At 38.3% G+C, this 14,388-nt stretch overlaps 1 pseudogene; it reads right to left on the reverse strand.

The window, feature by feature from the left end:
* Nucleotides 1-2,596: 2,596 nt before the first annotated feature.
* LOC149845940 (dnaJ protein homolog 2 pseudogene) lies at nt 2,597-3,141 on the reverse strand (annotated as a pseudogene).
* Nucleotides 3,142-14,388: the final 11,247 nt, after the last annotated feature.

Raw genomic sequence — 14,388 nt, forward strand, 5'->3', positions numbered from 1 at the left:
CATGTTAGTACCTATGACAACTATTAAGAACATAATGCTCAAAATCACAAACATTCAAGTAAATGTGAAAACACACCAAAATATTATCCACTTGCTATGCATTAATAAGAATTTAAGATATGCCTACAAAGCACTTGATAGAGGATTCTTGGGGTTTTGTGAGGCTTATATTTGACCAAGATTTAAATAAACTGGCATGAGTTATGCTATGGAGATCCCTTTGGAAGCATGATCCCTTTGGTAAATCTGTTTGAAAGAACACTTCTCAAGCATGGGTATCTTCAAGCAGTTAGAAAGTCCTTTGGACATCACAACTACTACAATCATCAAAAGGTTTGTTGCCAATCATAAGGCCTGCCAGGTTTTCCTTTTTCCCTTCACCGTTTTTATTTTATTATAAATTCTATGTAAAAGCATTGTGACACTTTGTGCTGTGTTCTAAAACTGTTTTTTTCTCACCATGATAAGAGATTATCACAACTAATAGTACCAGCTTGAGTTTCATGGACCAATAAACTAGTTTTCCTATGAATTGATTTTGAATCAGCTTGAGTTGCATAAGTCACTCGTTAGGTCTTTAACATTGGGAAAGATTTGGGAGTTGTGTGGAAGCCCCAACTATTTTAACAAATTTTCTAATTATACCAATTTTAATATCAGATCAAAAAAGAGCATTGCTAATATTGCAATTACTACTATCCTCGTGAAAACAAGAAATGAATCAAGTGTAGATCAACATGAAGCAAATTACCAATTTTATGTCTGATATTGCAGATGAGTTCAAGATTGTTGTGGTGGAAGCTAGTGGATCTTTGTGTCTTAAGTTTCCACTCAAATACCGTACACACTGGGTCATGCCAATTTCATGATCATTTTTTTATTCATTCTGGGTATGCTTCTTGCTTGTGTTGAAGGTGACATGTTAGGTTGTTTCTGCTTATTCTTCAGGATGAACTTCTTAAGCAACATTCTCAGAGAAGGAGGTTTTAAGTACAAGAAGGCTATTGTTGACACAATTCTTATTAGAGAAATTTCAGACACTGAAGAAAGTGGGTTGTCTCACCTTTGTGAATTCATTGAGGACTGTGAATTTACTTATCTTTCAACTCAGGTAAAATTTACTGTTAGCAGAGCCCTTGTGGCAAGGCCGTATCTGGAAATTTGTAAATTTCTAAGCTAATGATGACATCTAGATCTTGTTTTTGAGTTTTACAACTACTGATTTTATGGTACCTTAACTATAGTCACAAATATTGTCGTTCATTTTCATTAAAAAATAAATGAATTTGTTTGAAAGTTGAAACACTTCTCAAGTCACTATTTTATGTCTTTGAGCCTCATTATCCCTTCGATTGGATTTTGATGGAAATCTAAATGCTTGTTTCTCTTCATAAAGCCTTGGAAGTCATCCATTCTGCTTTCTCTTAAGTGAGCTATTTCAAGTTCAATTACTTTGTTTCTCTTCTATTGCTAATTTCTGTATTGCTTTATTTTTTTGTTCATGTAATGTTGGTTCATTGTGACAATGAGAATTTGATGTTTTCTTTCCCTAATAGTGATGGATGTGATAGTTTGTATTAACTAACTTCTTGCCTTTGACTCCATGGTGATTATTGCGATACTAACAGAGAGGCACATCGCCCGATCATGAATCTGCATGAAAAAAGCTTAAGCGTTTTGGCTTGTCGATATGTTGATGAGGTGATAATTGGCACTCCTTGGGAGGTGCCCAAAGATATGGTTGGTCCCTATTTATCTTGTCTGTTTTTGAAGTTGCCCTTTTTTTCATTGAAAATCACCTTGTTTGTTATTTTTCCACTTGGAAAGCTTTCCTACATTACTTGATTATAGTATATGGTTTTAAAAGCATGTCTTATTTTCACTGCTGCCGATCACTACGTTTAACATTTCCTTGGTTGTCCATGGAACAGTTGCTGAGAACAATGATTATCAGGTCAGTTGTAAATTTTTGTTTATTGCTTTTGTGGATTGAAATAATATTACTTATGCTACAACTCTTTGCATTTAAAACTTATTTTTCATGTATTCCATTTAATTAACAATAAAATCAGTGTGAGGTTGTGCTGACAGCTGCTGATATGACATAACTCGTTCAAGAAAGATGTGGGTATGGGATATATATATATATATATATATATATATATATATATATATATATATATATATATATATATCACATAAATACAAAATAAACTTAATATAATCCACTACAAGAAAATTGTGGATTAGAGACGGATGCTATCTGTCGCTAATTCGTTGCTAAATGTTTTTAGTGACGGATTGGTGACGGCTTAGCGATAGCCAGCGTCTGTCGCATATCCTTGGTCGCTAATTAGCGACAGAACTAATTTCTCACTACTTTCATTGCTAATTTGCAATGGATTAGCGACAGACATGATCTGTCGCGAGTCCGTCACTAAATTTGGTTTTGCGACAAATAAATATTTGTGCCTAATCTGTCGCTAAATTGGCGACGAATATTATCCATTGCAAAATTAAAAAAAATTCTTGCTCTTTTCTTTCTCTGTTTCAGTAAAATCTTGAATCTGATCGAGCATCTTTGTCTTCTTCTTGTTCACCACAACAGTTCAAGGCAGAGCTCACCGGGCTTGACGACCTCCTCTGATTGAGACTTGATCAGCAATTGCCTATTGTCCAAGTGGGTCACTATGAATTTGAAACCACATAGTGCTTCTGTTAGAGAAAGAGTGTGCTCCACAAAGAGGTTGCCCCCCTTCCGCTTGAACCTCAGATGCTCCTTTTGTTGCATAATGAACACTATGTTGCCCCTCACCGTGTCCGACTGTGATCACAGAAGCATCAAATCAGTAAAGTTTCAGACTAAATCAATGAGAACAACCACGAAGATGAAGAAGAAGATGATGAAAATTAACATATTGCTTCATTTGTCTCGCCCGGGAAAGTGATCTTCTGGCCATTCTGCATACCCTTCTCGATGATAACCTCAAGCATTTTCTTCTTCTGGAGCACCTTCTCTCCCCTGCACTGCGGGCACCGATCCTTGTTGTTGATCATCTCGACGGTCCCTTTACACTCATTGTAGGGCTGCTGCATTTGTTGGATCATGGAAAACCTCAATTGACGAATGGTGACCTTCATTCCAATACCTTGGCAACTGCATCATTTCATTGAAGCCCCTGATTTTGATCCTTTTCTGTAGAAAAAAAGGCGATGGCAATGTTAGAAACTCGCTCAAATCCAGAGAAACACACAAATTAAAGGAACCATCAATAATGTACTTATATAGGTTTGAGGTGCACGACGGGCTCTGATTAATAGAACGTTGTCGCACACGGATTGCCAATGTGGCAATCAATATGCATTTTTTACTACAAATTAGTGATGACTTAGCGACATAAAATTTTTGTCACTAATTCGTTGCTAAGTAGCGACGAAAAAAATCCATCGCTAAGTAGCGACGGATTTTGAAACTGATTTTTTTTGTCGCTAATCCATCGCTACATAGCGGCAGATTTTGAGACAAAATTTTGTCCTTTCGAATTTGTGGCTAATTAGCAACGGATTTTGAGGCAGAATTTTTTCGTAGCTAATTCTGCAACTAATTTCACTTTTAGGGACGACTAGTTTTCTCTAGCTAATCCATTGCAAATTTCCGTCGCTAATTAACATTTTTCTTGTAGTGATCTAATATATCTAAAATATATATTATAAACTGAAAATATAATTATAAATTATAAATTAAATAAAAACTTGTATTTAATTTAGATATATAATGTGAGTACAACACAGAAATTCCAAAAAATGTGGGTACAGGGACACAACTATATATATTAAATATTACATAAATACAAAATAAATTTAAAATAAACTGAATATAATCTAAATATATATTCTATATCAAAAATATATATTATAAACTAAAATATAAGGATAAATTATAAATTAAATACAAACTTGTATCTATGGAGGATAAAATGGTGTGTCCAAAAATGGAGTGTCCGGGTACCATAGCTGAACATTGTTTCACACACCACATTCATTATGTCAGAATGACTAGTGCTTGAAGTTGGAAGCTGATCAAATTGTTTACCATGCAATACTAATGCTAGCTGGTGTTGGTTTGAGTTAAGGTGCAAATGGAAAAATCTGTTCCTTGTTTCCTTACCTGATCGTCTTCTTGACATCTGTTTTTCTTCAGGTGGTGGATACTCACCTAGTTGTGGATCCTCGTACTAGGGAATCTCGTGGGTTTGGGTTTGTAACTATGTCCACTAATGGAGAAGTTGATCAGTGTGTAAAGTATCTGAATCGATCTGTTCTTGGAGGTCGAATAATCACTGTGGAGAAGGTATATTGCGGTGGCTTAATGTTTGTCATGTGTTTATTACTTTTGGGTGGCATATTTAATGTTTAGTCATATTATGAGTAGCAACAATGACACTTTATTTACACGTTGGTTAAAAGATTAGTTTGTTCCAGTAGATTAGTTGTGTGGCAGCAGCTCTACGTCAAACATCAAATTCAAACTCGAACTATCAAGCAAACTCAGACTATATAACCAGAGAGTTTTATGCCCTGTATTTTCTTTCTTTAAGCAATTAAGCATGCATGTTTCCTGTGTTTTTGTAGTTGATGGTGTATGTTGCTTGTGGTTTAAAATTTCAATTGCTCACTGTTTGTTTCCATAGGATGGGTGCTTGATCCTAAGTTCCACTTGTGTTGACATTATTAATTTTCAACTTCTGCTGGCAAGGCAAAAGCGAGGCCGAACACCGACTCCTGGACAGTATCTGGGTAAGAAGACTATCAGGGGTGGGTGATTAGTGGGATGTTGATGCATTTATGTGGATCATTAATTGCTTTCTTGCATCACTTATTTGAATTTTGCAGTGAGGAGCTACTCGCCTTAAGGTCGTTCTGGATATTCTTTTGGGAGAGATCGATCCTATCAGTTTAGTGGTTCACTTCAAAATCAGCAAAGAAGGTAGTTGGTTTTCAAACCTTTCTCTGCTTTTGAGGTTGTTTGATAATGACTAACGTTGAGGAATCTAGTATTGTATCTTTAGGAAAACATTTTTGCTGCGTGTTTCTTCCGGATTGTTCCACGCAAATGTTGGTTAATTATATTTGTGTTAAATCCCAGTCGTGTGTTCTTGTTGGTGGATCACGTGTAATGATGATATAAATGTAAATTTATAGGGTTTAAATTTGTAAAAAAAAAAAACAAATATAGTAGATGTGGATGATAAATATCGTTGGGTTTTTAAATACTGAATCCTCGTTGCCATCTATGGCTTACTTACCAACTCCAAACCACAGTACCCTCCAAGCCATATTTTTTTACAAAGATACGGCTAATATTACCTTCACCACCGCAAATTCGTCACAACCACTTAAGCCATATTTTTTTTCTTACATTTTAATTGATGGGATAGTGATATCTCATCGCTCCCCTGTTCCTCATTAGGTCTTTATTATACTTGTTGAACATATATTTTTATTATCAATATATTTCTTTTTCCTTAAAACATAAAAAAAAGAAAAAAAAGATAAAGGAACACAGCATTCTTGAGAACTTTCTTCCAATTGGGTGCTCATAACCTGGTATCTGGTGTATCATGACAAAAGGAAAAATCAACATAGTTCCTTCATGCCATGTGCCCAACATGCATGGGTGGGCCCAACGAGCACGGACGATGTTTCTTTGGTTGGCCCGGTGATTGGAGGTCACTTAATTTCTTGTTCTGCCTGCCCCCTTTCCAGTTCTAATGTTTTTGTTTTCTTAGATAGAAAGGAAAAAACCACCCATTTTGTGTTCATTGAAAGTACAATTGGTTGACCCTATACCTTTTTTTTTTTTATAGGCAAGCTGGGGTTAGGCAGCTCCCTACCAGTTATACAACGATAACATCGAGATTCGATGTCATCATCTCAGCACCCTCATAACCACCCTGCTGGCCATGCGGGGCGACCCCTGCTTCCTCATGTTAAAACTAACCCAATGGATCTGTTTGACGAAGAACAAAAAGGGAAGAATACTGCTGATTAATTTGGTTCATAGTGGCTGGAGAAGTTATCGCCAGCTCCAGAGGCCTGAGGCTTAGGGTTCGAAGGGTAGAGGGTTTAGTAGGGTGAGGAAGGTGGAGCAGCTGGTTAGAGGTTTAGAACATATAATGAGTCTTTCGAGGCAAGGCACCTGATTTTTTAGGCGATAAAAAATGCAAAACAGTCTAAGAAAATTTTGACACTCTTGAGATGGTCATATTTATTATATTTTCAGTCGTGAATTACATAATTCTTAGGTTGCGGTCAAAAACAAAACTGTGCAAAAAGTGAGTGTTATCTATGTTTGTACGTATTATGTATGAATTTGAATTATAACATTTTTCGGGTATTAATTTGAATTACTAGAGATAATTATAGAATTAATGATCAAAATAGAATCTTGTATAGCAAAATGGTACTTGCAAGGAGGGTGAGGAGAATATTTAAAAAAATGTGAGGGATGGGACCAAATCCGAACGATCAAAACTATAATGAGTATAGGGAACCTAAAATTCAGAGTTTTTCAACACATTCAAGATCATTGAGGCGTTTCACCCAACACAAATGTGAGTGCATGAAAAACAGAAATTTGGCAAGGTTTTTCTATTTGTTTCAAACACAAAAATTTTGTGAAATGATTGATATTTGTCCTGACAATACCTTCCACAGAAAATATGATTCAGATTCAAGGAATTGCAAATCTCTTAGAAATCTGTTTGTCAAACAACACATTCAACAAGATTTGTAACCAACAACATCGACCCTGTCCTAAGTAATTATTTTCTAGGAATCGAAAATCAAATTTCAATCAAACTACTGACCAACAGTTTAGCACAAGCATTCAACAATTAAATCAAAGGGAAAAACTCAGATTTACATTTAAATATCAAATTAGTTTAAGACAGTCAAACATGGACAACATACGAACAAAAAAAAAACCAAGAAAAGGGGATGTCAGCACTGGGCATAGGCAAAGACCTCCACTCTTTTTATCTCCAACTCAGCTCATGGCTAGACCTCGGGTCACTCAATGGACCGATTTTTTTTAATAGCAACATCTACGAAGGAGGCAACAACCACTTGAGACACCAAAAGAGAGAAGCAATGGCCTTCCACAAAGTGGGGTTCAAAACAACAACAATAGAAACAGATGAGAACCTCCCTTCATGCATGTGATGAGTTCTGGAGCCTGATTCACTGTTTTTGCCCTTGCAGGAAGGGGGTCCGGGGGCTCCCCCCGGCGCGGGTCCCGGGACCCGGTTTTCAGTGGATCCGACCCGATTTGGTTAGGGTTAGGGTTGTCGCCCTTGCCTTGTTTATATTCTCGCTTTTCTTTCCCGAGTTGTAACTGTCTGTTAAGAGTAATAATATTTCTCTCTGGGCGGCCATGGTTTTTTACTCTCTCTCGGATTTGAGGAGAGGTTTTTCCACGTAAAATCTGTGTTCTTCTTGTGTTTAGTTTGATCGTTCTTATTCTTTGTTTCCTTTTGATTGTCTCTTGCTCGTGGTTTTTCCTAACAACTGGTATCAGAGCTAGGTTCGTTGAAGCAAGAATGGAAAAGGGAAAGATAAAGATCGATCGGTTCGACGGTAAGGATTTCGGTTTCTGGAAGATGCAGATCGAGGATCTGCTGTATCAAAAGAAACTGTATCAGCCTCTATCGAGAAAGAAACCGGAGATGATGGGGGAAGAAGAATGGCTATTGTTGGATCGACAATCCCTAGGTGTGATTCGTCTCACCCTGTCTCGCAATGTTGCGTTTAACTTTGCAAATGAGAAGACGACGACAGATTTGATGGTGGCTTTGTCAAACATGTACGAGAAGCCATCCTCCTCTAACAAAGTGTATTTGATGCGACGACTGTTCAATCTGAAGATGGTTGAGGGTGCCTCTGTGACATCATATCAATGAGTTTAACACCATCACAAGCCAGTTGAGTTCGGTGAGCATCGATTTCGATGATGAGGTAAAAGCTCTTATTCTACTATCCTCTTTACCCGAGAGTTGGGGTGCGACGGTAACTGCGGTGAGCAGTTCGTCTGGCCAGAAGAAGTTAAAACTCTTAGAAATCCGAGATATGATTCTCAGTGAGGATATTCGGAGAAAGGAGTCAGGAGAATCCTCAGGCGCTGCCTTGAGTTTCGAAGGCAGAGGGAGAAACTTCCAACGGGGCCAGAGTTCAAACCGTGGTAAGTCAAGGTCAAAGGGAAGGAGTAAGTTGAGACCTCGTGGTGACCTTGTCTGTTGGAACTGCGATAAGAAGGGTCATCTAAAGCGGGATTGCAAAGCCCCTAAGAAGAAGAAGAACCAGAACAACACTCAGTCTGTGAATGCAACAGTTGAAGAAACTACATGTTTTGAGGACGTTTTGATCTTGAGCGTGGACAGTTCAATCGAGTCATGGATTTTAAACTCAGGTGACTATGTGCAAAGAGCTTATGCACAATTTTGTGGCTGAAAAGCTTGGTAAGGTTTATTTAGCTGATGATGAGCAGTTAGATATTATGGGGAGGGGAGATGTGCATATTAGGACTGCTTCTGGGTCCAAATGGACATTGCATAATGTTCGTTATATACCTGGTTTAAAGAGAAATCTGATTTCAATAGGTCAGTTGGATAGTGCCGGGTATAAAACGGTATTTGGACATGGTTTCTGGAAAATTGTGAAGGGAATCTTGGTTGTTGCACAGGGAAGAAAATTGGAGACCCTGTACATGACTGATAATGACCGAGATATTGTTGCTTCGGTGAGTTCAGAAGCAGATGTTAAGTTGTGGCATTGTAGACTTGGGCACATGATCGAGAAAGGAATGAAGGTGTTAGCATCAAAGGGACTATTGCCAGACTTGAAGTCTGTACACACTGGTTTCTGAGAGGATTGCGTGTTAGGCAAACAGAAACATGTCAGTTTCTCAAAGATCGGAAGAGAACCGAGGGCAGAGAAATTAGAATTAGTACACACTGATGTTTGGGGACCAGCCCCTGTTTGTTCCCTTGGAGGCTCACGATACTATGTGACCTTCATTGATGATTCCACTAGAAAGGTATGGGTTTATTTTTTGAAGAATAAATCTGATGTTTTTGCCACTTTTAAGAAGTGAAAAATAGAGGTAGAAAATGAGACCAGGCTGAAAGTGAAGGGCCTACGGTCTGACAATGGAGGGGAGTATGACAGTACAAAGTTTAAAGCATTTTATGCGGAGAACGGAATTAAAATGAGTCAAACTGTTCCTAACCGACCACAACAGAATGGAGTTGCTGAGAGGATGAATATAACTCTCAATGAGCGTGCGAGGAGCATGAGACTGCACGCAGGTTTGCCCAAAGCATTTTGGGCTGATGCTATCAATACTGCAGCCTATCTGATCAACCGGGGTCCTTCAGTCCCATTGGATATGAAACTGCCAGAAGAAGAATGGACGGGAAAGAAGGTAAATCTATCTCATTTAAGAATTTTTGGTTATGTTTCTTATGTACACATTGATTCTGAGAATAGGGATAAGCTAGATGCTAAGGCCCAAAAATGTTACTTCATTGGATATGGCTCTAATTACTTTGGTTATCGTTTCTGGAATGAAGAAAATCAGAAAGTAATAAGAACTAATGATGTAACGTTTAATGAGAATGTGTTTTATAAAAACAGGTCCAGTGTAGAATCAGAGGGGACAGAAAAACAAGAAGATATGATGAGAGAGATTGACTTGGAGGAAATCTCAACAAATACCCCTATTGAGAATTCTGATACAATCGAAGTAGACTCTAACGTAGAGCCAACCACTCATGCAATTGAGTTGAGGAGATCTGTTAGAGTACCTAACCCTTTGACTCAGTATTCTTCATCTTTACACTACTTACTGTTGACTGATTCTGGTGAGCCAGAACATTTTTCTGAGGCAATGCAGGTGAAATATTCGGTTAAGTGGGAGTTAGCAATGCAAGATGAAATCAAGTCTTTGCAAAAGAATGAGACTTGGGTGCTAACCAAATTACCGAAGGGAAAGAAAGCATTACTGAACAAATGGGTGTACAGAGTGAAAGATGAGTCTGATGGCAACAAGAGGTACAAGGCAAGATTGGTAGTTAAGGGATTTCTGCAAAAGGAGGGGATCGACTACACTGAGATATTCTCTCCAGTGGTGAAGTTGACTACCATAAGGACAATTCTTGGTATTGTGGCTGCAGAAAACTTATACCTAGAGCAGTTGGATGTGAAAACTGCTTTTCTCCATAGAGATTTGGAGGAGAAGATTTATATGGTGCAGCCTGAAGGCTTCAAAAGCCAGGGTAAAGGAGACTTGGTATGTAAACTGCAAAAAAGCCTATATGGCCTAAAGCAAGCTCCAAGGCAATGGTATAAAAGGTTTGACACTTTTATGTGTAACTGTGGATTTAGAAGATCCGAGTTGGACCATTGTTGTTACTACAAGAACTTTGGTGAGTCTTACATTATTTTGCTTTTGTATGTAGATGGCATGCTTGTTGCAGGTTCTAGCATGCAGGAAATAAACATACTTAAGCGGAAATTGTCAAAAGAGTTTGAGATAAAGGACTTGGGCCCAGCAAACCAGATTCTTGGTATGCGGATCACTCGAGATAGAGAGAAGGGCACTCTAAACCTATCACATGAAAAATATATTAGAAAAGTGTTGGAAAGGTTTAGAGTTCAAGATACAAAGACTAGGAGCACCCCGCTTTCAAACTCTCGAAGGAGCAGTCACCAAAAACAGACGAAGAACGAGAGAAAATGGCTAAGGTCCCATATGCCTCAGTCGTTGGCAGTCTCATGTATGCCATGGTGTGTACCAGACCGGATATTGCTTATGCAGTGGGAGTTGTGAGCCGTTATATGGCGGATCCAGGACCAGAGCATTGTGAAGCTGTGAAGTGGATATTGAGATGTCTAAAGGGGACATCAGGTATGACACTTTGTTTCAGTGAGAGAAGTGCAAACTTGCAAGGTTTTGTAGATGCAGACCTTCGTGGAGACGTGGACGGTTGGAAGAACACTTCTGGATATGTGTTTACATTTGGTAACACCGCGATCAGTTGGATGTCAAGACTTCAAAAATGTGTTGCCCTCTCAACCACAAAAGTTGAATACATTGCTATTTCTGAGGCCGAAAAGGAGATGGTGTGGTTGAAGAATTTTCTGAAAGAGATTGGCAAGGAACAGGACAAAAGTGTTCTCTTCAGTGACAGTCAGAGTGCCTTGTGCCTTGCAAAGAATCCAGTATTTCATTCAAGGACAAAGCACATTCAATTAAAGTATCATTACATTCGAGAGAAGATAAATGATGGGACATTGTCATTAGAGAAGATTCTTGGTGCCGAGAATCCAGCAGATATGTTGACAAAGGGTGTGACCACTAAGAAACTGAGGCTGTGCATTGCCTCAGTTGGACTCCTTCAATGAGCATGAGGGAGGGATGTCGTTTCAAAGAAGAGTTTGGGAAGAAAGACAATTGGAGAATTTTTTTCTTTGTATCAGTCTCCAAGTGGGAGATTGATGAGTTGTGGAGCCTGATTCACTGTTTTTGCCCTTGTAGGAAGGGAGGTCTGGGGGCTCCCCCCAGCACGGGTCCCGGTTTTCAGTGGATCCGACCCGATTTGGTTAGGGTTAGGGTTGTCGCCCTTGCCTTGTTTATATTCTCGCTTTTCTTTCACGAGCTGTAACTGTCTGTTAAGAGTAATAATATTTCTCTCTGGGCAGCCATGGTTTTTTACTCTCTCTCAGATTTGAGGAGAGGTTTTTCCACGTAAAATCTGTGTTCTTCTTGTGTTTAGTTTGATCGTTCTTGTTCTTTGTTTCCTTTTGATTGTCTCTTGCTCGTGGTTTTTCCTAACAGCATGGTGGGTTCTTTTTATCCAAAAGGAAGAGAGGAGCTCCTTGGTCTTCTTGCTGCCGCCCAAGAGCCCCAAAGGGACAGTCCTTGGGGCAAGAAAGCGCGAGGCACATAAGTGCCCCCAGCTGGATCCAACCTGCAGTAGATGGGATTAGTCTCCACAAGGAAAGGATCCAGCTTGGCTGGGTTTTTTTTTTCAGACAAAAAGAAAATAAAAATTATGGGTTGTTTTGGAAGGCTGAAGCCTCTTAATGCAATCATTCTTTAGAACCTTTTGTTTTATTGTTGTTGTTCTAGCTAGACTACATTGCAATGAATATAGATTTTATAGTGGAATATGATTTTCTTGATAAATTCATCTTTATTTAATCAAGGTGTAATATATAATATGATGAAATATGTCTAATGTCATTAGGTATTTTAGCATTTGAATTTGACATAGTTCTGTATAACTGCATAATGTAATTTTGGTGATTAGGTAGTTTTAGATCTTACAATTGTCGATATAAAAAAAAATATCATTAACTATGGCCATGGTCGTAGTTAATAGTCATCAGGCTTTAACTACGACTCATGCTATCCTTAATAGTAAGTATTAACCATGGTGAGGAGCCGTAGTTAATAATTTGTCATTACTCGAGTCAATATGCTCATTAACTACAACCTCTAGCCATACTTAAAAAAATAGCATTTACTACGGTAAAAAAAAAATCATACTTAATGCTATTGAGTATGGTACTATCTACTATGGATCCATTATGATCGTTCGTCATAGTTAAAGCTTATTTATTATGATTTTTTTAGCGTTAGCTATGATGAACGCTCGTAGTTAATAGTACAAAATTTTATAGTATAAGTTCGCTTGTAGCGGGTGACCCAAAGCTGGCCATTTTCTAGCTTATGGTTGGTCAACCATTACCCTGTTTTATTTTTCATATTTTAGTAACTGGCCAACCATTATTTGGTCAACCACCAGTCAAAAAATGGCCTGGTCGATGTCATCCCTTATTTTTTGTGATCAAAAACTTGAAAACTAGATTTTACCGTTTAGTTAGAAAGAAGAAAAACAAAAAATGAGAAATTGTTTTCAAAGTTGGCCCAACGTGGACAAGGAAAGGCTTGACAATGACTATTTCTTGCATCGGTCCAAATTACATAATTCGTGATCCACAAGTAGGGGTGTCAACGAGTCGGGTTTGCTTCGGACCTAGGTGAAACCAAACTTGGACCAGATTTTCAGGTATGGTATCGAGTCTGGACATGGGTCTAATCGAGTCTAGTATAAAAGAAACCATACCCAGATCCGATATGAACTACATGAACCAGACCCATACCATACCTGATAAAATAATATTTTTTATTAGTTTTACATTGAAAAATCGCTGGTCTTAATTGATACTTGGATTGGGTCGGGGTCTGGTATAAAATTTCATAAAGTATACCCGAGTCCATTTATTAATCGGACCTTCGGGTCTCAACCCGAGTCTTCTTATTTATCACCGTACCCGGACCCTATTGATCTGGGTCAGGTCCAGGTAAGCTAGACCCGTTGACACCCCTATCCACAAGTCACCAGAATAGGCAAAAGTAAAGTGCATAGTGCTGTAATAGTGCTTGTTCAAAACCAACATGAGGGGACACGTTTTAGTGTATATGCATAATCACTCAATTATATAAAACCCATATTCTCATCAACAGGACAAAATCTGTCCAAATTTCAACCACCCGACAAGAAATAAAAAAAAAATTTACATATGGGCGTCTAAAGCATGGCACATTTATGTATAGCTATAGCTACCTTAAGTTTCAATTTTCAAATATATATTTAAGATGGACACCTAATCTGTTAAACGATTGCTATTTTATTCACCTAACTCTAGCTAACTCTTGCAAATGACAATTCTAGCTTTTTCCTTTTTAAAGTATTGAATGTTACTTTTATAGTTCTCTATTCTTGAATAAACTATTGAGGGTAAATAAGCAATTCAAGGGAACAAGCAGAGGTATAATGGGATGGGACCTAAGGTTGTTGGTCAGGTGGTTTAGGTTCAAATCTCATAGGTGTCACCCCCTTGTGCAAGCCAAAGGGTGGCGAATCCATGTGGACCAAAGGGTAAGCCTACGAGTTCCTTGTGAAAATATAAAAAAAAGAAGGTCAAACAGGAAGGTGGTGCAATTCTAAATATTTAAAACCCGAGGCAGCCAAACATAAATTTGCCATATTGTAGATGCCTTTACCTAAATTACCCTAAAAAAACACATTATCAATTGCCTTTTCATAATTTTTGTGTGCATGCATACATACACACATGTGCACATGCAATAGTTGTACACTCATAGAGATTCTGAAGCAGGTTATATGTCCCCCCCCCCCCCCGAAACACGTAAGTGCGTATTCTCGGGTTTGAATGAGCGTCATGTATGTAATCACGTGGGGCTCGTTTCCCCGTGTATGTCAGCATCACTTAGCATCGGAGTCTGGTGTGTTTGCAAAG

The sequence above is a fragment of the Nuphar pumila genome, chromosome 2, assembly GCF_984573655.1.
Source record: "Nuphar pumila chromosome 2, dmNupPumi1.hap1.1, whole genome shotgun sequence".
Lineage (NCBI taxonomy): Eukaryota > Viridiplantae > Streptophyta > Magnoliopsida > Nymphaeales > Nymphaeaceae > Nuphar > Nuphar pumila.